The 24,826-nt window shown below is 40.8% G+C and overlaps 1 protein-coding gene across 1 annotated transcript in view; it reads left to right on the forward strand.

The window, feature by feature from the left end:
• LOC132886222 (dynein axonemal heavy chain 5-like) overlaps positions 1-24,826 on the forward strand; it is a 768,703-nt gene that overhangs the window by 111,129 nt on the left and 632,748 nt on the right. The window lies entirely within an intron of this gene.

Consider the following 24,826-nt stretch of genomic DNA (forward strand, 5'->3'; position numbering starts at 1 on the left):
GAGCACAGGTGAGCGGCCTCATTGACTCCCAGTATAAACGTTGCTGAAAAGTCACTCGTTTTTAACTCCCTGTAGCGTCCTCATTTTTAACAATACAAACAAAAAAATACATCATTTTATTCAGGAGACCCTTCTAGCGCTCACTGTGAAAGAATTTTGTGAATAGCTGCTTCCGTTGTCGAGTTATTTGTCATTGTTCGAGGCCTGGTCCTTCATAAAAAAAACAGTAGAAAACTCCAGCCCTTGTGTGTCAGCCTCACCTTAGCCGCCCACTTTATTAGGAACACTTCTGTTCGTACATACAAACTACAAACACTCTTCTTAGAGTTTAGAGTTTATTTTATTTTTAAAAGGGACAGTGCACAAATTAAACATTATCCTTGTGGTAAGGACAGATGTCTGTCCCAGGTTATAGCAGTACATGCTAATTTCCGCCTGTAGTCACTTTGGTCATACTCTTGAATAGGTCTTCTTCATGACGGCTGCTGTCTCGAGCACACACACGATCATTGCATTGAAACATCATTGCGGGTCACACATTCACGGCCAGCGAACATGCGTGAGCGAATTGCTTCGCGCACTGCATCCTCTCACAATTTCCCCCGGGGAATTGTCCGGTCTAGTGTTATATTTGTTACTCTTCCTACACAAATTTTGATTTCGAGTAACACAATAACCGTACGTCGCACACAGACAAACAATGTATCAAAACGTGCGGCTCGATCAGACTCGCTATGCTATTACTTTTCTCTATAGAATACGATTTTTTCGCGACGTAGTCGCGAAAAAATCGTCCAAAAAAACCCCATTCATTTCTATGGAATTAATTGAAAAAAAAGCACTTTTTCAACGTTTTTCAAACGTCCACTGCTCTGGCATGCTTTCACCTAGAGACGTGATTCAAACTCTAAAACGTAGGAAAACTTCTCCTCTGTGGATCTGGCCTTCAACTTTTCTGCTAGGTTCTACACTTTCGGATCAGTCCCGGCTCAAACGCCATGTGGGTTCTGATAGAAAATCCGGCTTTTGAATGGGTGTCTATTGCGTTACACACCAGTGCGCCTCGTTAACTCAGAGTGTAGGCGGCTTCAAAAAAAAGCTCAAAATTTCTCACTTAAACTGTGTTTTCATCCACAAATTTCACTCTACAGACATGATTTTCTCAAAAGTAGTAGGAAAACTTGTCCTGATTCACACAATGTGTCTACCTAAACGATTGGATTTACGGTTTTTGAATGACAAGCGTCAAACTGAGGACAGGGCAGCTGACAGGCTTCATTGAAACCCATTGTAAACTTGAGAGAAAAGTCACTCGTTTTTAAATCGCTCTAGTGTCGTTATTTTTAAGAGTACAAACAAAAAAATACATAATTTTATTCAGGAGACCCTTCTAGCGCTCACTGTGAAAGAATTTTGTGAATAGCTGCTTCCGTTGTCGAGTTATTTGTCATTGTTCGAGGTCTGGTCTGTAGTAAAACACAGCCCAAAATTCAAGACCTTGTGTGTTTTAGCTCATTGACATGCATTATAAACGGGATAGAAAAGTCACTCGTTTTTAAATCGCTCTAGTGTCGTTATTTTTAAGAGTACAAACAAAAAAATACATAATTTTATTCAGGAGACCCTTCTAGCGCTCACTGTGAAAGAATTTTGTGAATAGCTGCTTCCGTTGTCGAGTTATTTGTCATTGTTCGAGGTCTGGTCTGTAGTAAAACACAGCACAATATTCAAGACCTTGTGTTTCTTAGCTCATTGACTCACATTATAAACGTGAGTGAAAAGTCACTCGTTTTTAAATCGCTCTAGTGTCGTTATTTTTAAGAGTACAAACAAAAAAATACATCATTTTATTCAGGAGACCCTTCTAGCGCTCAGTGTGAAAGAATTTTGTGAATAGCTGCTTCCGTTGTCGAGTTATTTGTCATTGTTCGAGGCCTGGTCCTTCATAAAAAAAACAGTAGAAAACTCCAGCCCTTGTGTGTCAGCCTCACCTTAGCCGCCCACTTTATTAGGAACACATCTGTTCGTACATACAAACTACAAACACTCTTCTTAGAGTTTAGAGTTTATTTTATTTTTAAAAGGGACAGTGCACAAATTAAACATTATCCTTGTGTTAAGGACAGATGTCTGTCCCAGGTTATAGCAGTACATGCTAATTTCCGCCTGTAGTCACTTTGGTCATACTCTTGAATAGGTCTTCTTCATGATGGCTGCTGTCTCGAGCACACACACGATCATTGCATTGAAACAACATTGCGGGTCACACATTCACGGCCAGCGAACATGCGTGAGCGAATTGCTTCGCGCACTGCATCCTCTCACAATTTCCCCCGGGGAATTGTCCGGTCTAGTGTTATATTTGTTACTCTTCCTACACAAATTTTGATTTCGAGTAACACAATAACCGTACGTCGCACACAGACAAACAATGTATCAAAACGTGCGGCTCGATCAGACTCGCTATGCTATTACTTTTCTCTATAGAATACGATTTTTTCGCGACGTAGTCGCGAAAAAATCGTCCAAAAAAACCCCATTCATTTCTATGGAATTAATTGAAAAAAAAGCACTTTTTCAACGTTTTTCAAACGTCCACTGCTCTGGCATGCTTTCACCTAGAGACGTGATTCAAACTCTAAAACGTAGGAAAACTTCTCCTCTGTGGATCTGGCCTTCAACTTTTCTGCTAGGTTCTACACTTTCGGATCAGTCCCGGCTCAAACGCCATGTGGGTTCTGATAGAAAATCCGGCTTTTGAATGGGTGTCTATTGCGTTACACACCAGTGCGCCTCGTTAACTCAGAGTGTAGGCGGCTTCAAAAAAAAGCTCAAAATTTCTCACTTAAACTGTGTTTTCATCCACAAATTTCACTCTACAGACATGATTTTCTCAAAAGTAGTAGGAAAACTTGTCCTGATTCACACAATGTGTCTACCTAAACGGTAGGATTTACGGTTTTTGAATGACAAGCGTCAAACTGAGGACAGGGCAGCTGACAGGCTTCATTGACATCCATTATAAACGTGATAGAAAAGTCACTCGTTTTTAAATCGCTCTAGTGTCGTTATTTTAAAGAGTACAAACAAAAAAATACATCATTTTATTCAGGAGACCCTTCTAGCGCTCACTGTGAAAGAATTTTGTGAATAGCTGCTTCCGTTGTCGAGTTATTTGTTATTGTTCGAGGCCTGGTCCTTCATAAAAAAAACAGTAGAAAACTCCAGCCCTTGTGTGTCTTAGCCTCACCTTAGCCGCCCACTTTATTAGGAACACTTCTGTTCGTACATACAAACTACAAACACACTTCTTAGTGTTTAGAGTTTATTTTATTTTTAAAAGGGACAGTGCACAAATTTCATGACGGCTGCTGTCTCAAGCACACACATAATCATTGCATTGAAACATCATTGCGGGTCACACATTCACGGCCAGCAAACATGCGTGACCGAATTGCTTCGCGCACTGCATCCTCTCACAATTTCCCCCGGGGAATTGTCCGGTCTAGTTAGGATGCAGTGCTGCAGCACAGCAACCTATGGGCTCCCCTAGGGGAGCCCATAGGTTGCAGTGCAAAGCACTGCAACTATTGTTCTTCTACGTATTTCTTCTTCTTCTTCTTCTTCTTATTATTCCTACGCAAATTTTGATTTCGAATAACTCAATAACCGTACGTCGCACACAGACAAACAATATATCAAAACGTGCGGATCGATCGGACTCGCTATGCTATTACTTTTCTCTATAGATTACGATTTTTTCGCGACGTAGTCGCGAAAAAATCGTCCAAAAAAACCCCATTCATTTCTATGGAATTAATTGAAAAAAAAGCACTTTTTCAACGTTTTTCAAACGTCCACTGCTCTGGCATGCTTTCACCTAGAGACGTGATTCAAACTCTAAAACGTAGGAAAACTTCTCCTCTGTGGATCTGGCATTCAACTTTTCTGCTAGGTTCTACACTTTCGGATCAGTCCCGGGTCAAACGCCATGTGGGTTCTGATAGAAAATCCGGCTTTTGAATGGGTGTCTATTGCGTTACACACCAGTGCGCCTCGTTAACTCAGAGTGTAGGCGGCTTCAAAAAAAAGCTCAAAATTTCTCACTTAAACTGTGTTTTCATCCACAAATTTCACTCTACAGACATGATTTTCTCAAAAGTAGTAGGAAAACTTGTCCTGATTCACACAATGTGTCTACCTAAACGATTGGATTTACGGTTTTTGAATGACAAGCGTCAAACTGAGGACAGGGCAGCTGACAGGCTTCATTGAAACCCATTGTAAACTTGAGAGAAAAGTCACTCGTTTTTAAATCGCTCTAGTGTCGTTATTTTTAAGAGTACAAACAAAAAAATACATAATTTTATTCAGGAGACCCTTCTAGCGCTCACTGTGAAAGAATTTTGTGAATAGCTGCTTCCGTTGTCGAGTTATTTGTCATTGTTCGAGGTCTGGTCTGTAGTAAAACACAGCCCAAAATTCAAGACCTTGTGTGTTTTAGCTCATTGACATGCATTATAAACGGGATAGAAAAGTCACTCGTTTTTAAATCGCTCTAGTGTCGTTATTTTTAAGAGTACAAACAAAAAAATACATAATTTTATTCAGGAGACCCTTCTAGCGCTCACTGTGAAAGAATTTTGTGAATAGCTGCTTCCGTTGTCGAGTTATTTGTCATTGTTCGAGGTCTGGTCTGTAGTAAAACACAGCACAATATTCAAGACCTTGTGTTTCTTAGCTCATTGACTCACATTATAAACGTGAGTGAAAAGTCACTCGTTTTTAAATCGCTCTAGTGTCGTTATTTTTAAGAGTACAAACAAAAAAATACATCATTTTATTCAGGAGACCCTTCTAGCGCTCAGTGTGAAAGAATTTTGTGAATAGCTGCTTCCGTTGTCGAGTTATTTGTCATTGTTCGAGGCCTGGTCCTTCATAAAAAAAACAGTAGAAAACTCCAGCCCTTGTGTGTCAGCCTCACCTTAGCCGCCCACTTTATTAGGAACACATCTGTTCGTACATACAAACTACAAACACTCTTCTTAGAGTTTAGAGTTTATTTTATTTTTAAAAGGGACAGTGCACAAATTAAACATTATCCTTGTGTTAAGGACAGATGTCTGTCCCAGGTTATAGCAGTACATGCTAATTTCCGCCTGTAGTCACTTTGGTCATACTCTTGAATAGGTCTTCTTCATGATGGCTGCTGTCTCGAGCACACACACGATCATTGCATTGAAACAACATTGCGGGTCACACATTCACGGCCAGCGAACATGCGTGAGCGAATTGCTTCGCGCACTGCATCCTCTCACAATTTCCCCCGGGGAATTGTCCGGTCTAGTGTTATATTTGTTACTCTTCCTACACAAATTTTGATTTCGAGTAACACAATAACCGTACGTCGCACACAGACAAACAATGTATCAAAACGTGCGGCTCGATCAGACTCGCTATGCTATTACTTTTCTCTATAGAATACGATTTTTTCGCGACGTAGTCGCGAAAAAATCGTCCAAAAAAACCCCATTCATTTCTATGGAATTAATTGAAAAAAAAGCACTTTTTCAACGTTTTTCAAACGTCCACTGCTCTGGCATGCTTTCACCTAGAGACGTGATTCAAACTCTAAAACGTAGGAAAACTTCTCCTCTGTGGATCTGGCCTTCAACTTTTCTGCTAGGTTCTACACTTTCGGATCAGTCCCGGCTCAAACGCCATGTGGGTTCTGATAGAAAATCCGGCTTTTGAATGGGTGTCTATTGCGTTACACACCAGTGCGCCTCGTTAACTCAGAGTGTAGGCGGCTTCAAAAAAAAGCTCAAAATTTCTCACTTAAACTGTGTTTTCATCCACAAATTTCACTCTACAGACATGATTTTCTCAAAAGTAGTAGGAAAACTTGTCCTGATTCACACAATGTGTCTACCTAAACGGTAGGATTTACGGTTTTTGAATGACAAGCGTCAAACTGAGGACAGGGCAGCTGACAGGCTTCATTGACATCCATTATAAACGTGATAGAAAAGTCACTCGTTTTTAAATCGCTCTAGTGTCGTTATTTTAAAGAGTACAAACAAAAAAATACATCATTTTATTCAGGAGACCCTTCTAGCGCTCACTGTGAAAGAATTTTGTGAATAGCTGCTTCCGTTGTCGAGTTATTTGTTATTGTTCGAGGCCTGGTCCTTCATAAAAAAAACAGTAGAAAACTCCAGCCCTTGTGTGTCTTAGCCTCACCTTAGCCGCCCACTTTATTAGGAACACTTCTGTTCGTACATACAAACTACAAACACACTTCTTAGTGTTTAGAGTTTATTTTATTTTTAAAAGGGACAGTGCACAAATTTCATGACGGCTGCTGTCTCAAGCACACACATAATCATTGCATTGAAACATCATTGCGGGTCACACATTCACGGCCAGCAAACATGCGTGACCGAATTGCTTCGCGCACTGCATCCTCTCACAATTTCCCCCGGGGAATTGTCCGGTCTAGTTAGGATGCAGTGCTGCAGCACAGCAACCTATGGGCTCCCCTAGGGGAGCCCATAGGTTGCAGTGCAAAGCACTGCAACTATTGTTCTTCTACGTATTTCTTCTTCTTCTTCTTCTTATTATTATTCCTACGCAAATTTTGATTTCGAATAACTCAATAACCGTACGTCGCACACAGACAAACAATATATCAAAACGTGCGGATCGATCGGACTCGCTATGCTATTACTTTTCTCTATAGATTACGATTTTTTCGCGACGTAGTCGCGAAAAAATCGTCCAAAAAAACCCCATTCATTTCTATGGAATTAATTGAAAAAAAAGCACTTTTTCAACGTTTTTCAAACGTCCACTGCTCTGGCATGCTTTCACCTAGAGACGTGATTCAAACTCTAAAACGTAGGAAAACTTCTCCTCTGTGGATCTGGCATTCAACTTTTCTGCTAGGTTCTACACTTTCGGATCAGTCCCGGGTCAAACGCCATGTGGGTTCTGATAGAAAATCCGGCTTTTGAATGGGTGTCTATTGCGTTACACACCAGTGCGCCTCGTTAACTCAGAGTGTAGGCGGCTTCAAAAAAAAGCTCAAAATTTCTCACTTAAACTGTGTTTTCATCCACAAATTTCACTCTACAGACATGATTTTCTCAAAAGTAGTAGGAAAACTTGTCCTGATTCACACAATGTGTCTACCTAAACGGTAGGATTTACGGTTTTTGAATGACAAGCCTCAAAGCGAGGAGAGCACAGGTGAGCGGCCTCATTGACTCCCAGTATAAACGTTGCTGAAAAGTCACTCGTTTTTAACTACCTGTAGCGTCCTCATTTTTAACAATACAAACAAAAAAATACATCATTTTATTCAGGAGACCCTTCTAGCGCTCACTGTGAAAGAATTTTGTGAATAGCTGCTTCCGTTGTCGAGTTATTTGTCATTGTTTGAGGTCTGGTCCGTAGTAAAAAACAGCACAAAATTCAAGACCTTGTGTGTGTTAGCTCATTGACATGCATTATAAACGGGATAGAAAAGTCACTCGTTTTTAACTCCCTGTAGCGTCCTCATTTTTAACAATACAAACAAAAAAATACATCATTTTATTCAGGAGACCCTTCTAGCGCTCACTGTGAAAGAATTTTGTGAATAGCTGCTTCCGTTGTCGAGTTATTTGTCATTGTTCGAGGCCTGGTCCTTCATAAAAAAAACAGTAGAAAACTCCAGCCCTTGTGTGTCAGCCTCACCTTAGCCGCCCACTTTATTAGGAACACTTCTGTTCGTACATACAAACTACAAACACTCTTCTTAGAGTTTAGAGTTTATTTTATTTTTAAAAGGGACAGTGCACAAATTAAACATTATCCTTTTGTTAAGGACAGATGTCTGTCCCAGGTTATAGCAGTACATGCAAACAAACAGTACATTACTTTTCTCTATAGAATACGATTTTTTCGCGACGTAGTCGTGAAAAAATCGCCCCAAAAAACCCCATTCATTTCTATGGAATTAATTGAAAAAAAAGCACTTTTTCAACGTTTTTCAAACATCCGTTGCTCTGGCATGCTTTCACCTAGAGACATGATTCAAACTCTAAAACGTAGGAAAACTTCTCCTCTGTGGATCTGGCATTCAACTTTTCTGCTAGGTTTTACACTTTCGGATCAGTCCCGGTTCAAACGCCATGTGGTTTCTGGGAGAAAATCCGGCTTTTGAATGGGTGTCTATTGCGTTACACACCAGTGAGGGTCTTTAAGCTTAGAGTGTAGGCGGCTTCAAAAAAAAGCTCAAACTTTCTCGCTTAAACTCTGTTTTCAGCCACAAATTTCACTCTACAGACATGATTTTCTCAAAAGTAGTAGGAAAACTTGTCCTGATTCACACAATGTGTCTACCTACACGATAGGATTTACGGTTTTTGAATGACAAGCCTCAAAGTGAGGAGAGCACAGGTGAGCGGCCTCATTGACTCCCAGTATAAACGTTGCTGAAAAGTCACTCGTTTTTAACTCCCTGTAGCGTCGTCATTTTTAAAAATACAAACAAAAAAATACATCATTTTATTCAGGAGACCCTTCTAGCGCTCACTGTGAAAGAATTTTGTGAATAGCTGCTTCCGTTGTCGAGTTATTTGTCATTGTTCGAGGCCTGGTCCTTCATAAAAAAAACAGTAGAAAACTCCAGCCCTTGTGTGTCAGCCTCACCTTAGCCGCCCACTTTATTAGGAACACTTCTGTTCGTACATACAAACTACAAACACTCTTCTTAGAGTTTAGAGTTTATTTTATTTTTAAAAGGGACAGTGCACAAATTAAACATTATCCTTGTAGGAAAACTTGTCCTGATTCACACAATGTGTCTACCTAAACGATAGGATTTACGGTTTTTGAATGACAAGCGTCAAACTGAGGACAGGGCAGCTGACAGGCTTCATTGAAACCCATTGTAAACATGAGAGAAAAGTCACTCGTTTTTAAATCGCTCTATTGTCGTTATTTTTAAGAGTACAAACAAAAAAATACATCATTTTATTCAGGAGACCCTTCTAGCGCTCACTGTGAAAGAATTTTGTGAATAGCTGCTTCCGTTGTCGAGTTATTTGTTATTGTTCGAGGCCTGGTCCTTCATAAAAAAACAGTAGAAAACTCCAGCCCTTGTGTGTCTTAGCCTCACCTTAGCCACCCACTTTATTAGGAACACTTCTGTTCGTACATACAAACTACAAACACTCTTCTTAGTGTTTAGAGTTTATTTTATTTTTAAAAGGGACAGTGCACAAATTAAACATTATCCTTGTGGTAAGGACAGATGTCTGTCCCAGGTTATAGCAGTACATGCTAATTTCCGCCTGTAGTCACTTTGTTCATGCTCTTGAATAGCTCTTCTTCATGATGGCTGCTGTCTAGAGCACACACACAATCATTGCATTGAAACATCATTGCGGGTCACACATTCACGGCCAGCGAACATGCGTGACCGAATTGCTTCGCGCACTGCATCCTCTCACAATTTCCCCCGGGGAATTGTCCGGTCTAGTGTTATATTTGTTACTCTTCCTCCACAAATTTTGATTTCGAGTAACACAATAACCGTACGTCGCACACAGACAAACAATGTATCAAAACGTGCGGCTCTATCGGACTCGCTATGCTATTACTTTTCTCTACAGTTTACGATTTTTTCTCGACGTAGTCGCGAAAAAATCGTCCAAAAAAACCCCATTCATTTCTATGGAATTAATTGAAAAAAAAGCACTTTTTCAACGTTTTTCAAACGTCCACTGCTCTGGCATGCTTTCACCTAGAGACGTGATTCAAACTCTAAAACGTAGGAAAACTTCTCCTCTGTGGATCTGGCATTCAACTTTTCTGCTAGGTTCTACACTTTCGGATCAGTCCCGGGTCAAACGCCATGTGGTTTCTGGGAGAAAATCCGGCTTTTGAATGGGTGTCTATTGCGTTACACACCAGTGGACCTCGTTAAGGTCAGAGTGGAGAGAGGTTCAAAAAAAAGGTCAAACTTTCTCGCTTAAACTCTGTTTTCAGCCACAAATTTCACTCTACAGACATGATTTTCTCAAAAGTAGTAGGAAAACTTGTCCTGATTCACACAATGTGTCTACCTAAACGATAGGATTTACGGTTTTTGAATGACAAGCCTCAAAGTGAGGAGAGCACAGGTGAGCGGCCTCATTGACTCCCAGTATAAACGTTGCTGAAAAGTCACTCGTTTTTAACTCCCTGTAGCGTCCTCATTTTTAACAATACAAACAAAAAAATACATCATTTTATTCAGGAGACCCTTCTAGCGCTCACTGTGAAAGAATTTTGTGAATAGCTGCTTCCGTTGTCGAGTTATTTGTCATTGTTCGAGGCCTGGTCCATAGCAATTTACAGCAGACACCTGACATAATCTTGTGTGTGTTTCTTAACTCTCCTGTTCAGGCCCATCACCATGCCAATTGGGGCCAGTGACGGGGCAGAGGGAAAAGCTGTCTCAAGAACACACACATCATGCTCAAAATTTCAAACTTAAACTGTTTTCAGCCACAAATTTCACACTACAGACATAATTTTCTCAAAAGTAGTAGTCACACTTGTCCCAAAAAAAACCCATTCATTTCTATGGAATTAATTGGAAAAAAAGCACTTTTTCAACGTTTTTCAAACGTCCGCTGCTCTGGCATGCTTTAACCTAGAGACGTGATTCAAACTCTAAAACGTAGGAAAACTTCTCCTCTGTGGATCTGGCATTCAACTTTTCTGCAAGGTTCTACACTTTCGGATCAGGCCCGGCTCAAACACGATGTGAGTTCTGGGAGAAAATCCGGCTTTTGAATGGGTGTCTATTGCGTTACACACCAGTGGACCTCGTTAAGGTCAGAGTGGAGAGAGGTTCAAAAAAAAGGTCAAACTTTCTCGCTTAAACTCTGTTTTCAGCCACAAATTTCACTCTACAGACATGATTTTCTCAAAAGTAGTAGGAAAACTTGTCCTGATTCACACAATGTGTCTACCTAAACGATAGGATTTACGGTTTTTGAATGACAAGCCTCAAAGTGAGGAGAGCACAGGTGAGCGGCCTCATTGACTCCCATTATAAACGTTGCTGAAAAGTCACTCGTTTTTAACTCCCTGTAGCGTCCTCATTTTTAACAATACAGACAAAAAAATTACATCAGTCTATTCAGGAGACCCTTCTAGCGCTCAGTGTGAAAGAATTTTGTGAATAGCTGCTTCCGTTGTCGAGTTATTTGTCATTGTTCGAGGCCTGGTCCTTCATAAAAAAAACAGTAGAAAACTCCAGCCCTTGTGTGTCTTAGCCTCACCTTAGCCGCCCACTTTATTAGGAACACTTCTGTTCGTACATACAAACTACAAACACTCTTCTTAGAGTTTAGAGTTTATTTTTAAATGGGACAGTGCACAAATTAAACATTATCCTTGTGGTAAGGACAGATGTCTGTCCCAGGTTATAGCAGTACATGCTAATTTCCGCCTGTAGTCACTTTGTTCATGCTCTTGAATAGCTCTTCTTCATGACGGCTGCTGTTTCAAGCACACACACAATCATTGCATTGAAACATCATTGCGGGTCACACATTCACGGCCAGCAAACATGCGTTAGCGAATTGCTTCGCGCACTGCATCCTCTCACAATTTCCCCCGGGGAATTGTCCGGTCTAGTTAGGATGCAGTGCTGCAGCACAGCAACCTATGGGCTCCCCTAGGGGAGCCCATAGGTTGCAGTGCAAAGCACTGCAACTATTGTTCTTCTACGTGTTTCTTCTTCTTTTTCTTATTCTTATTATTCCTACGCAAATTTTGATTTCGAATAACTCAATAACCGTACGTCGCACACAGACAAACAATATATCAAAACGTGCGGCTCGATCGAACTCGCTATGCTATTACTTTTCTCTACAGTTTACGATTTTTTCGCGACGTAGTCGCGAAAAAATCGCCCCAAAAAACCCCATTCATTTCTATGGAATTAATTGAAAAAAAAGCACTTTTTCAACGTTTTTCAAACATCCACTGCTCTGGCATGCTTTCACCTAGAGACATGATTCAAACTCTAAAACGTAGGAAAACTTCTCCTCTGTGGATCTGGCATTCAACTTTTCTGCTAGGTTTTACACTTTCGGATCAGGCCCGGTTCAAACGCCATATGGTTTCTGGGAGAAAATCCGGCTTTTGAATGGGTGTCTATTGCGTTACACACCAGTGAGGGTCGTTAGGCTTAGAGTGTAGGCGGCTTCAAAAAAAAGGTCAAACTTTCTCGCTTAAACTCTGTTTTCAGCCACAAATTTCACTCTACAGACATGATTTTCTCAAAAGTAGTAGGAAAACTTGTCCTGATTCACACAATGTGTCTACCTAAACGATAGGATTTACGGTTTTTGAATGACAAGCCTCAAAGTGAGGGGAGCACAGGTGAGCGGCCTCATTGACTCCCAGTATAAACGTTGCTGAAAAGTCACTCGTTTTTAACTCCCTGTAGCGTCCTCATTTTTAACAATACAAAGAAAAAAATACATCATTTTATTCAGGAGACCCTTCTAGCGCTCACTGTGAAAGAATTTTGTGAATAGCTGCTTCCGTTGTCGAGTTATTTGTCATTGTTCGAGGCCTGGTCCATAGCAATTTACAGCAGACACCTGATAAAATCTTGTGTGTGTTTCATAACCTGCTCAGGCCTGTTACCATGCTTACTGGCTTCAGTAAGCGAGCACAGAGGGGAGGGGCCGGCTGTCTCAAGCACACAAATCATGGCATTGTAGCTTCATAGCAGGTCACACAACCGTACGTCGCACACAGACAAACAATATATCAAAACGTGCGGCTCGATCGGACTCGCTATGCTATTACTTTTCTCTATAGAATACGATTTTTTCGCGACGTAGTCGCGAAAAAATCGCCCCAAAAAACCCCATTCATTTCTATGGAATTAATTGAAAAAAAAGCACTTTTTCAACGTTTTTCAAACATCCGCTGCTCTGGCATGCTTTCACCTAGAGACATGATTCAAACTCTAAAACGTAGGAAAACTTCTCCTCTGTGGATCTGGCATTCAACTTTTCTGCTAGGTTTTACACTTTCGGATCAGGCCCGGTTCAAACGCCATGTGGTTTCTGGGAGAAAATCCGGCTTTTGAATGGGTGTCTATTGCGTTACACACCAGTGAGGGTCGTTAAGATTAGAGTGTAGGCGGCTTCAAAAAAAAGCTCAAACTTTCTCGCTTAAACCGTGTTTTCTGCCACAAATTTCACTCTACAGACATGATTTTCTCAAAAGTAGTAGGAAAACTTGTCCTGATTCACACAATGTGTCTACCTAAACGATAGGATTTACGGTTTTTGAATGACAAGCCTCAAAGTGAGGAGAGCACAGGTGAGCGGCCTCATTGACTCCCAGTATAAACGTTGCTGAAAAGTCACTCGTTTTTAACTCCCTGTAGCGTCCTCATTTTTAACAATACAAACAAAAAAATACATCATTTTATTCAGGAGACCCTTCTAGCGCTCACTGTGAAAGAATTTTGTGAATAGCTGCTTCCGTTGTCGAGTTATTTGTCATTGTTCGAGGCCTGGTCCTTCATAAAAAAAACAGTAGAAAACTCCAGCCCTTGTGTGTCAGCCTCACCTTAGCCGCCCACTTTATTAGGAACACTTCTGTTCGTACATACAAACTACAAACACTCTTCTTAGAGTTTAGAGTTTATTTTATTTTTAAAAGGGACAGTGCACAAATTAAACATTATCCTTGTGTTAAGGACAGATGTCTGTCCCAGGTTATAGCAGTACATGCTAATTTCCGCCTGTAGTCACTTTGGTCATACTCTTGAATAGGTCTTCTTCATGATGGCTGCTGTCTCGAGCACACACACGATCATTGCATTGAAACAACATTGCGGGTCACACATTCACGGCCAGCGAACATGCGTGAGCGAATTGCTTCGCGCACTGCATCCTCTCACAATTTCCCCCGGGGAATTGTCCGGTCTAGTTAGGATGCAGTGCTGCAGCACAGCAACCTATGGGCTCCCCTAGGGGAGCCCATAGGTTGCAGTGCAAAGCACTGCAACTATTGTTCTTCTACGTATTTCTTCTTCTTCTTATTATTCCTACGCAAATTTTGATTTCGAATACCTCAATAACCGTACGTCGCACACAGACAAACAATACATCAAAACGTGCGGCTCGATCGGACTCGCTATGCTATTACTTTTCTCTACAGTTTACGATTTTTTCGCGACGTAGTCGCGAAAAAATCGCCCCAAAAAACCCCATTCATTTCTATGGAATTAATTGAAAAAAAAGCACTTTTTCAACGTTTTTCAAACATCCGCTGCTCTGGCATGCTTTCACCTAGAGACATGATTCAAACTCTAAAACGTAGGAAAACTTCTCCTCTGTGGATCTGGCATTCAACTTTTCTGCTAGGTTTTACACTTTCGGATCAGGCCCGGTTCAAACGCCATGTGGTTTCTGGGAGAAAATCCGGCTTTTGAATGGGTGTCTATTGCGTTACACACCAGTGAGGGTCGTTAAGGTTAGAGTGTAGGCGGCTTCAAAAAAAAGGTCAAACTTTCTCGCTTAAACTCTGTTTTCAGCCACAAATTTCACTCTACAGACATGATTTTCTCAAAAGTAGTAGGAAAACTTGTCCTGATTCACACAATGTGTCTACCTAAACGATAGGATTTACGGTTTTTGAATGACAAGCCTCAAAGTGAGGAGAGCACAGGTGAGCGGCCTCATTGACTCCCAGTATAAACGTTGCTGAAAAGTCACTCGTTTTTAACTCCCTGTAGCGTCCTCATTTTTAACAATACAAACAAAAAAATACATCATTTTATTCAGGAGACCCTTCTAGCGCTCACTGTGAAAGAATTTTGTGAATAGCTGCTTCCGTTGTCGAGTTATTTGTCATTGTTCGAGGCCTGGTCCTTCATAAAAAAACAGTAGAAAACTCCAGCCCTTGTGTGTCAGCCTCACCTTAGCCGCCCACTTTATTAGGAACACTTCTGTTCGTACATACAAACTACAAACACTCTTCTTAGAGTTTAGAGTTTATTTTATTTTTAATAGGGACAGTGCACAAATTAAACATTATCCTTGTGTTAAGGACAGATGTCTGTCCCAGGTTATAGCAGTACATGCAAACAAACAGTACATTACTTTTCTCTATAGAATACGATTTTTTCGCGACGTAGTCGCGAAAAAATCGCCCCAAAAAACCCCATTCATTTCTATGGAATTAATTGAAAAAAAAGCACTTTTTCAACGTTTTTCAAACATCCGCTGCTCTGGCATGCTTTCACCTAGAGACATGATTCAAACTCTAAAACGTAGGAAAACTTCTCCTCTGTGGATCTGGCATTCAACTTTTCGGCTAGGTTTTACACTTTCGGATCAGGCCCGGTTCAAACGCTATGTGGTTTCTGGGAGAAAATCCGGCTTTTGAATGGATGTCTATTGCGTTACACACCAGTGAGGGTCGTTACGCTTAGAGTGTAGGCGGGTTCAAAAAAAAGCTCAAACTTTCTCGCTTAAACCGTGTTTTCCGCCACAAATTTCACTCTACAGACATGATTTTCTCAAAAGTAGTAGGAAAACTTGTCCTGATTCACACAATGTGTCTACCTAAACGATAGGATTTACGGTTTTTGAATGACAAGCCTCAAAGTGAGGAGAGCACAGGTGAGCGGCCTCATTGACTCCCAGTATAAACGTTGCTGAAAAGTCACTCGTTTTTAACTCCCTGTAGCGTCCTCATTTTTAACAATACAAACAAAAAAATACATCATTTTATTCAGGAGACCCTTCTAGCGCTCACGGTGAAAGAATTTTGTGAATAGCTGCTTCCGTTGTCGAGTTATTTGTCATTGTTCGAGGCCTGGTCCTTCATAAAAAAAACAGTAGAAAACTCCAGCCCTTGTGTGTCAGCCTCACCTTAGCCGCCCACTTTATTAGGAACACTTCTGTTCGTACATACAAACTACAAACACTCTTCTTAGAGTTTAGAGTTTATTTTATTTTTAAAAGGGACAGTGCACAAATTAAACATTATCCTTGTGTTAAGGACAGATGTCTGTCCCAGGTTATAGCAGTACATGCTAATTTCCGCCTGTAGTCACTTTGGTCATAGTCTTGAATAGCTCTTCTTCATGACGGCTGCTGTCTCGAGCACACACACAATCATTGCATTGAAACATCATTGCGGGTCACACGTTCACGGCCAGCGAACATGCGTGAGCGAATTGCTTCGCGCACTGCATCCTCTCACAATTTCCCCCGGGGAATTGTCCGGTCTAGTTAGGATGCAGTGCTGCAGCACAGCAACCTATGGGCTCCCCTAGGGGAGCCCATAGGTTGCAGTGCAAAGCACTGCAACTATTGTTCTTCTACGTGTTTCTTCTTATTATTATTATTTTTATTATTTTTATTATTCCTACGCAAATTTTGATTTCGAATAACTCAATAACCGTACGTCGCACACAGACAAACAATACATCAAAACGTGCGGCTCGATCGGACTCGCTATGCTATTACTTTTCTCTATAGATTGCGATTTTTTCGCGACGTAGTCGCGAAAAAATCGCCCAAAATAACCCCATTCATTTCTATGGAATTAATTGAAAAAAAAGCACTTTTTCAACGTTTTTCAAACATCCGCTGCTCTGGCATGCTTTCACCTAGAGACGTGATTCAAACTCTAAAACGTAGGAAAACTTCTCCTCTGTGGATCTGGCATTAAACTTTTCTGCTAGGTTCTACACTTTCGGATCAGTCCCGGCTCAACCGCCATGTGGTTTCTGGGAGAAAATCCGGCTTTTGAATGGGTGTCTATTGCGTTACACACCAGTGAAGGTCGTTATCTTAGAGTGTAGACAGTTTGAAAAAAAAGGTCAAACTTTCTCGCTTAAACTCTGTTTTCAGCCACAAATTTCACTCTACAGACATGATTTTCTCAAAAGTAGTAGGAAAACTTGTCCTGATTCACACAATGTGTCTACCTAAACGATAGGATTTACGGTTTTTGAATGACAAGCCTCAAAGTGAGGAGAGCACAGGTGAGCGGCCTCATTGACTCCCATTGTAAACGTTGCTGAAAAGTCACTCGTTTTTAACTCCCTGTAGCGTCCTCATTTTTAACAATACAAACAAAAAAATACATCATTTTATTCAGGAGACCCTTCTAGCGCTCACTGTGAAAGAATTTTGTGAATAGCTGCTTTCGTTGTCGAGTTATTTGTCATTGTTTGAGGTCTGGTCCGTAGTAAAAAACAGCACAAAATTCAAGACCTTGTGTGTGTTAGCTCATTGACATGCATTATAAACGGGATAGAAAAGTCACTCGTTTTTAACTCCCTGTAGCGTCCTCATTTTTAACAATACAAACAAAAAAATACATCATTTTATTCAGGAGACCCTTCTAGCGCTCACTGTGAAAGAATTTTGTGAATAGCTGCTTCCGTTGTCGAGTTATTTGTCATTGTTCGAGGCCTGGTCCTTCATAAAAAAAACAGTAGAAAACTCCAGCCCTTGTGTGTCAGCCTCACCTTAGCCGCCCATTTTATTAGGAACACTTCTGTTCGTACATACAAACTACAAACACTCTTCTTAGAGTTTAGAGTTTATTTTATTTTTAAACCGTGTTTTCAGCCACAAATTTCACTCTACAGACATGATTTTCTCAAAAGTAGTAGGAAAACTTGTCCTGATTCACACAATGTGTCTACCTAAACGATAGGATTTACGGTTTTTGAATGACAAGCCTCAAAGTGAGGAGAGCACAGGTGAGCGGCCTCATTGACTCCCAGTATAAACGTTGCTGAAAAGTCACTCGTTTTTAACTCCCTGTAGCGTCCTCATTTTTAACAATACAAACAAAAAAATACATCATTTTATTCAGGAAACCCTTCTAGCGCTCACTGTGAAAGAATTTTGTGAATAGCTGCTTCCGTTGTCGAGTTATTTGTCATTGTTCGAGGCCTGGTCCTTCATAAAAAAACCAGTAGAAAACTCCAGCCCTTGTGTGTCAGCCTCACCTTAGCCGCCCACTTTATTAGGAACACTTCGGTTCGTACATACAAACTACAAACACTCTTCTTAGAGTTTAGAGTTTATTTTATTTTTAAAAGGGACAGTGCACAAATTAAACATTATCCTTGTGTTAAGGACAGATGTCTGTCCCAGGTTATAGCAGTACATGCTAATTTCCGCCTGTAGTCACTTTGGTCATACTCTTGAATAGGTCTTCTTCATGATGGCTGCTGTCTCGAGCACACACACGATCATTGCATTGAAACATCATATTTGTGATTGTTCGAGGCCTACTCTTTGCAAAACACAGTAGACACCTGACATAATCTTGTGTGTGTTTCATAACTCTCCTGTTCAGGCCCGTCACCATGCCAATTGGGGCCAGTGACGGGGCAGAGGGAAAAGCTGTCTCAAGCACAAACACAAATCATGCTCAAAATTTCAAACTTAAACTGTTTTCAGCCACAAATTTCACACTACAGACATAATTTTCTCAAAAGTAGTAGTCACACTTGTCCCCAAAAAAACCCATTCATTTCTATGGAATTAATTGGAAAAAAAAAAACACTGTTTCAAACATCCGCTGCTTTGAGAAACTGAGAGGAGGGCAGCCGACAGGCCTCACCTTAGCCGCCCACTTTATTAGGAACACTTCTGTTCGTACATACAAACTACAAACACTCTTCTTAGAGTTTAGAGTTTATTTTATTTTTAAAAGGGACAGTGCACAAATTAAACATTATCCTTGTGGTAAGGACAGATGTCTGTCCCAGGTTATAGCAGTACATGCTAATTTCCGCCTGGAGTCACTTTGTTCATAACCTTGAATAGTTCTTATTCATGACGGCTGCTGTCTCGAGCACACACATGATCATTGCACTGAAACATCATTGCGGGTCACACGTTCACGGCCAGCAAACATGCGTGAGCGAATTGCTTCGCGCACTGCATCCTCTCACAATTTCCCCCGGGGAATTGTCCGGTCTAGTGTTATATTTGTTACTCTTCCTACGCAAATTTCGATTTCGATTAACTCAATAACCGTACGTTGCACACAGACAAACAATATATCAAAACGTGCGGCTCGATCGGACTCGCTATGCTATTACTTTTCTCTACAGAATACGATTTTTTCGCGACGTAGTCGCGAAAAAATCGTCCAAAAAAACCCCATTCATTTCTATGGAATTAATTTGAAAAAAAGCACTTTTTCAACGTTTTTCAAACATCCGCTGCTCTGGCATGCTTTCACCTAGAGACGTGATTCAAACTCTAAAACGTAGGAAAACTTCTCCTCTGTGGATCTGGCATTCAACTTTTCTGCTAGGTTCTACACTTTCGGATCAGTCCCGGGTCAAACGCCATGTGGTTTCTGGGAGAAAATCCGGCTTTTGAATGGGTGTCTATTGCGTTACACACCAGTGCGCCTCGTTAACTCAGAGTGTAGGCGGCTTCAAAAAAAAGGTCAAACTTTCTCGCTTAAACTCTGTTTTCAGCCACAAATTTCACTCTACAGACATGATTTTCTCAAAAGTAGTAGGAAAACTTGTCCTGATTCACACAATGTGTCTACCTAAATGATAGGATTTACGGTTTTTGAATGACAAGCGTCAAACTGAGGACAGTGCAGCTGACAGGCTTCATTGACAACCATTATAAACGTGATAGAAAAGTCACTCGTTTTTAAATCGCTCTAGTGTCGTTATTTTAAAGAGTACAAACAAAAAAATACATCATTTTATTCAGGAGACCCTTCTAGCGCTCAGTGTGAAAGAATTTTGTGAATAGCTGCTTCCGTTGTCGAGTTATTTGTCATTGTTCGAGGCCTGGTCCTTCATAAAAAAAACAGTAGAAAACTCCAGCCCTTGTGTGTCTTAGCCTCACCTTAGCCGCCCACTTTATTAGGAACACTTCTGTTCGTACATACAAACTACAAACACTCTTCTTAGAGTTTAGAGTTTATTTTATTTTTAAAATGGACAGTGCACAAATTAAACATTATCCTTGTGGTAAGGACAGATGTCTGTCCCAGGTTATAGCAGTACATGCTAATTTCCGCCTGTAGTCACTTTGGAAATACTCTTGAATAGCTCTTCTTCATGACGGCTGCTGTCTCAAGCACACACACAATCATTGCATTGAAACATCATTGCGGGTCACGCATTCACGGCCGGCGAACATGCGTGACCGAATTGCTTCGCGCACTGCATCCTCTCACAATTTCCCCCGGGGAATTGTCCGGTCTAGTGTTATATTTGTTACTCTTCCTACACAAATTTTGATTTCGAGTAACACAATAACCGTACGTCGCACACAGACAAACAATGTATCAAAACGTGCGGCTCGATCGGACTCGCTATGCTATTACTTTTCTCTATAGAATACGATTTTTTCGCGACGTAGTCGCGAAAAAATCGTCCAAGAAAACCCCATTCATTTCTATGGAATTAATTGAAAAAAATGCACTTTTTCAACGTTTTTCAAACATCCGCTGCTCTGGCATGCTTTCACCTAGAGACGTGATTCAAACTCTAAAACGTAGGAAAACTTCTCCTCTGTGGATCTGGCATTCAACTTTTCTGCTAGGTTCTACACTTTCGGATCAGTCCCGGGTCAAACGCCATGTGGTTTCTGGGAGAAAATCCGGCTTTTGAATGGGTGTCTATTGCGTTACACACCAGTGGACCTCGTTAAGGTCAGAGTGGAGAGAGGTTAAAAATAAAGGTCAAACTTTCTCACTTAAACTCTGTTTTCAGCCACAAATTTCACTCTACAGACATGATTTTCTCAAAAGTAGTAGGAAAACTTGTCCTGATTCACACAATGTGTCTACCTAAATGATAGGATTTACGGTTTTTGAATGACAAGCGTCAAACTGAGGACAGGGCAGTTGACAGGCTTCATTGACACGCATTGTAAACGTGAGTGAAAAGTCACTCGTTTTTAAATCGCTCTAGTGTCGTTATTTTTAAGAGTACAAACAAAAAAATACATCATTTTATTCAGGAGACCCTTCTAGCGCTCAGTGTGAAAGAATTTTCTGAATAGCTGCTTCCGTTGTCGAGTTATTTGTCATTGTTCGAGGCCTGGTCCTTCATAAAAAAAACAGTAGAAAACTCCAGCCCTTGTGTGTCTTAGCCTCACCTTAGCCGCCCACTTTATTAGGAACACTTCTGTTCGTACATACAACCTACAAACACTCTTCTTAGAGTTTAGAGTTTATTTTATTTTTAAAAGGGACAGTGCACAAATTAAACATTATCCTTGTGGTAAGGACAGATGTCTGTCCCAGGTTACAGCAGTACATGCTAATTTCCGCCTGTAGTCACTTTGGTTATAGTCTTGAATAGCTCTTCTTCATGACGGCTGCTGTCTCAAGCACACACATAATCATTGCATTGAAACATCATTGCGGGTCACACATTCACGGCCAGCAAACATGCGTGAGCGAATTGCTTCGCGCACTGCATCCTCTCACAATTTCCCCCGGGGAATTGTCCGGTCTAGTGTTATATTTGTTACTCTTCCTACACAAATTTCGATTTCGATTAACTCAATAACCGTACGTCGCACACAGACAAACAATATATCAAAACGTGCGGCTCGATCGGACTCGCTATGCTATTACTTTTCTCTATAGAAAACGATTTTTTCGCGACGTAGTCGCGAAAAAATCGCCCCAAAAAACCCCATTCATTTCTATGGAATTAATTGAAAAAAAGCACTTTTTCAACGTTTTTCAAACGTCCGCTGCTCTGGCATGCTTTAACCTAGAGACGTGATTCAAACTCTAATACGTAGGAAAACTTCTCCTCTGTGGATCTGGCATTCAACTTTTCTGCTAGGTTCTACACTTTTGGATCAGTCCCGCCTCAAACGCCATGTGGTTTCCGGGAGAAAATCCGGCTTTTGAATGGGTGTCTATTGCGTTACACACCAGTGAAGGTCGTTAAGCTTAGAGTGTAGACAGCTTGGAAAAAAAGCTCAAACTTTCTCGCTTAAACTGTGTTTTCATCCACAAATTTCACTCTACAGACATGATTTTCTCAAAAGTAGTAGGAAAACTTGTCCTGATTCACACAGTGTGTCTATCTAAACGATAGGATTTACAATTTTTGAATGAGAAGCCTCAAACTGAGAAGAGGGCAGCCAAATGGCCTCACCTTAGCTGCCCACTTTATTAGGAACACTTCTGTTCGTACATACAAACTACAAACACTCTTCTTAGAGTTTAGAGTTTATTTTATTTTTAAAAGGGACAGTGCACAAATTAAACATTATCCTTGTGTTAAGGACAGATGTCTGTCCCAGGTTATAGCAGTACATGCTAATTTCCGCCTGTAGTCACTTTGTTTATGCTCCTGAATAGCTCTTCTTCATGACGGCTGCTGTCTCGAGCACACACAGGATCATTGCATTGAAACATCATTGCAGGTCACACATTCACGGCCAGCGAACATGCGTGAGCAAATTGCTTCGCGCACTGCATCCTCTCACAATTTCCCCCGGGGAATTGTCCGGTCTAGTTAGGATGCAGTGCTGCAGCACAGCAACCTATGGGCTCCCCTAGGGGAGCCCATAGGTTGCAGTGCAAAGCACTGCAACTATTGTTCTTCTACGTATTTCTTCTTCTTCTTCTTCTTCTTATTATTCCTACGCAAATTTTGATTTCGAATAACTCAATAACCGTACGTCGCACACAGACAAACAATATATCAAAACGTGCGGCTCGATCGGACTCGCTATGCTATTTCTTTTCTCTATAGAATACGATTTTTTCGCGACGTAGTCGCGAAAAAATCGCCCCAAAAAACCCCATTCATTTCTATGGAATTAACTGAAAAAAAAACACTTTTTCAATGTTTTTCAAACATCCACTGCTCTGGCATGCTTTCACCTAGAGACATGATTCAAACTCTAAAACGTAGGAAAACTTCTCCTCTGTGGATCTGGCATTCAACTTTTCTGCTAGGTTTTACACTTTCGGATCAGTCCCGGTTCAAACGCCATGTGGTTTCTGTGAGAAAATCCGGCTTTTGAATGGGTGTCTATTGCGTTACACACCAGTGAGGGTCGTTTAGCTTAGAGTGTAGGCGGCTTCAAAAAAAAGGTCAAACTTTCTCGCTTAAACTCCGTTTTCAGCCACAAATTTCACTCTACAGACATGATTTTCTCAAAAGTAGTAGGAAAACTTGTCCTGATTCACACAATGTGTCTACCTAAACGGTAGGATTTACGGTTTTTGAATGACAAGCCTCAAAGTGAGGAGAGCACAGGTGAGCGGCCTCATTGACTCCCAGTATAAATGTTGCTGAAAAGTCACTCGTTTTTAACTCCCTGTAGCGTCCTCATTTTTAACAATACAAACAAAAAAATACATCATTTTATTCAGGAGACCCTTCTAGCGCTCACTGTGAAAGAATTTTGTGAATAGCTGCTTCCGTTGTCGAGTTATTTGTCATTGTTCGAGGCCTGGTCCTTCATAAAAAAACAGTAGAAAACTCCAGCCCTTGTGTGTCAGCCTCACCTTAGCCGCCCACTTTATTAGGAACACTTCTGTTCGTACATACAAACTACAAACACTCTTCTTAGAGTTTAGAGTTTATTTTATTTTTAAAAGGGACAGTGCACAAATTAAACATTATCCTTGTAGGAAAACTTGTCCTGATTCACACAATGTGTCTACCTATACGATAGGATTTACGGTTTTTGAATGACAAGCGTCAAACTGAGGACAGGGCAGCTGACAGGCTTCATTGAAACCCATTGTAAACATGAGAGAAAAGTCACTCGTTTTTAAATCGCTCTATTGTCGTTATTTTTAAGAGTACAAACAAAAAAATACATCATTTTATTCAGGAGACCCTTCTAGCGCTCACTGTGAAAGAATTTTGTGAATAGAAGCTTTCGTTGTCGAGTTACTTGTGATTGTTCGAGGCCTACTTCTTAGCAAAACACAGCAGAAACCTGACATAATCTTGTGTGTGTCTCTTAACTCTCCTGTTCAGGCCCGTCACCATGCCAATTGGGGCCAGTGACGGGGCAGAGGGAAAAGCTGTCTCAAGCACACACACATCATGCTCAAAATTTCAAACTTAAACTGTTTTCAGCCACAAATTTCACACTACAGACATAATTTTCTCAAAAGTAGTAGTCACACTTGTCCCAAAAAAAACCCATTCATTTCTATGGAATTAATTGGAAAAAAAAAGCACTTTTTCAAACATCCGCTGCTCTGAGAAACTGAGAAGAGATCAGCCGACAGGCCTCACCTTAGCCGCCCACTTTATTAGGAACACTTCTGTTCGTACATACAAACTATAAACACTCTTCTTAGAGTTTATTTTATTTTTAAAAGGGACAGTGCACAAATTAAACATTATCCTTGCGGTAAGGACAGATGTCTGTCCCAGGTTAAAGCAGTACATGCTAATTTCCGCCTGTAGTCACTTTGTTCATACTGTTGAATAGCTCTTCTTCATGATGGCTGCTGTCTCAAGCACACACAATCATTGCATTGAATCGTCATTGCAGGTCACACGTTCACGGCCAGCGAACATGCGTGACCGAATTGCTTCGCGCACTGCATCCTCTCACAATTTCCCCCGGGGAATTGTCCGGTCTAGTGTTATATTTGTTACTCTTCCTACACAAATTTTGATTTCGAGTAACACAATAACCGTACGTCGCACACAGACAAACAATGTATCAAAACGTGCGGCTTGATCGGACTCGCTATGCTATTACTTTTCTCTATAGAATACGATTTTTTCGCGACGTAG

Source organism: Neoarius graeffei, chromosome 5 (assembly GCF_027579695.1).
Source record: "Neoarius graeffei isolate fNeoGra1 chromosome 5, fNeoGra1.pri, whole genome shotgun sequence".
In the NCBI taxonomy this organism is placed as follows: domain Eukaryota; kingdom Metazoa; phylum Chordata; class Actinopteri; order Siluriformes; family Ariidae; genus Neoarius; species Neoarius graeffei.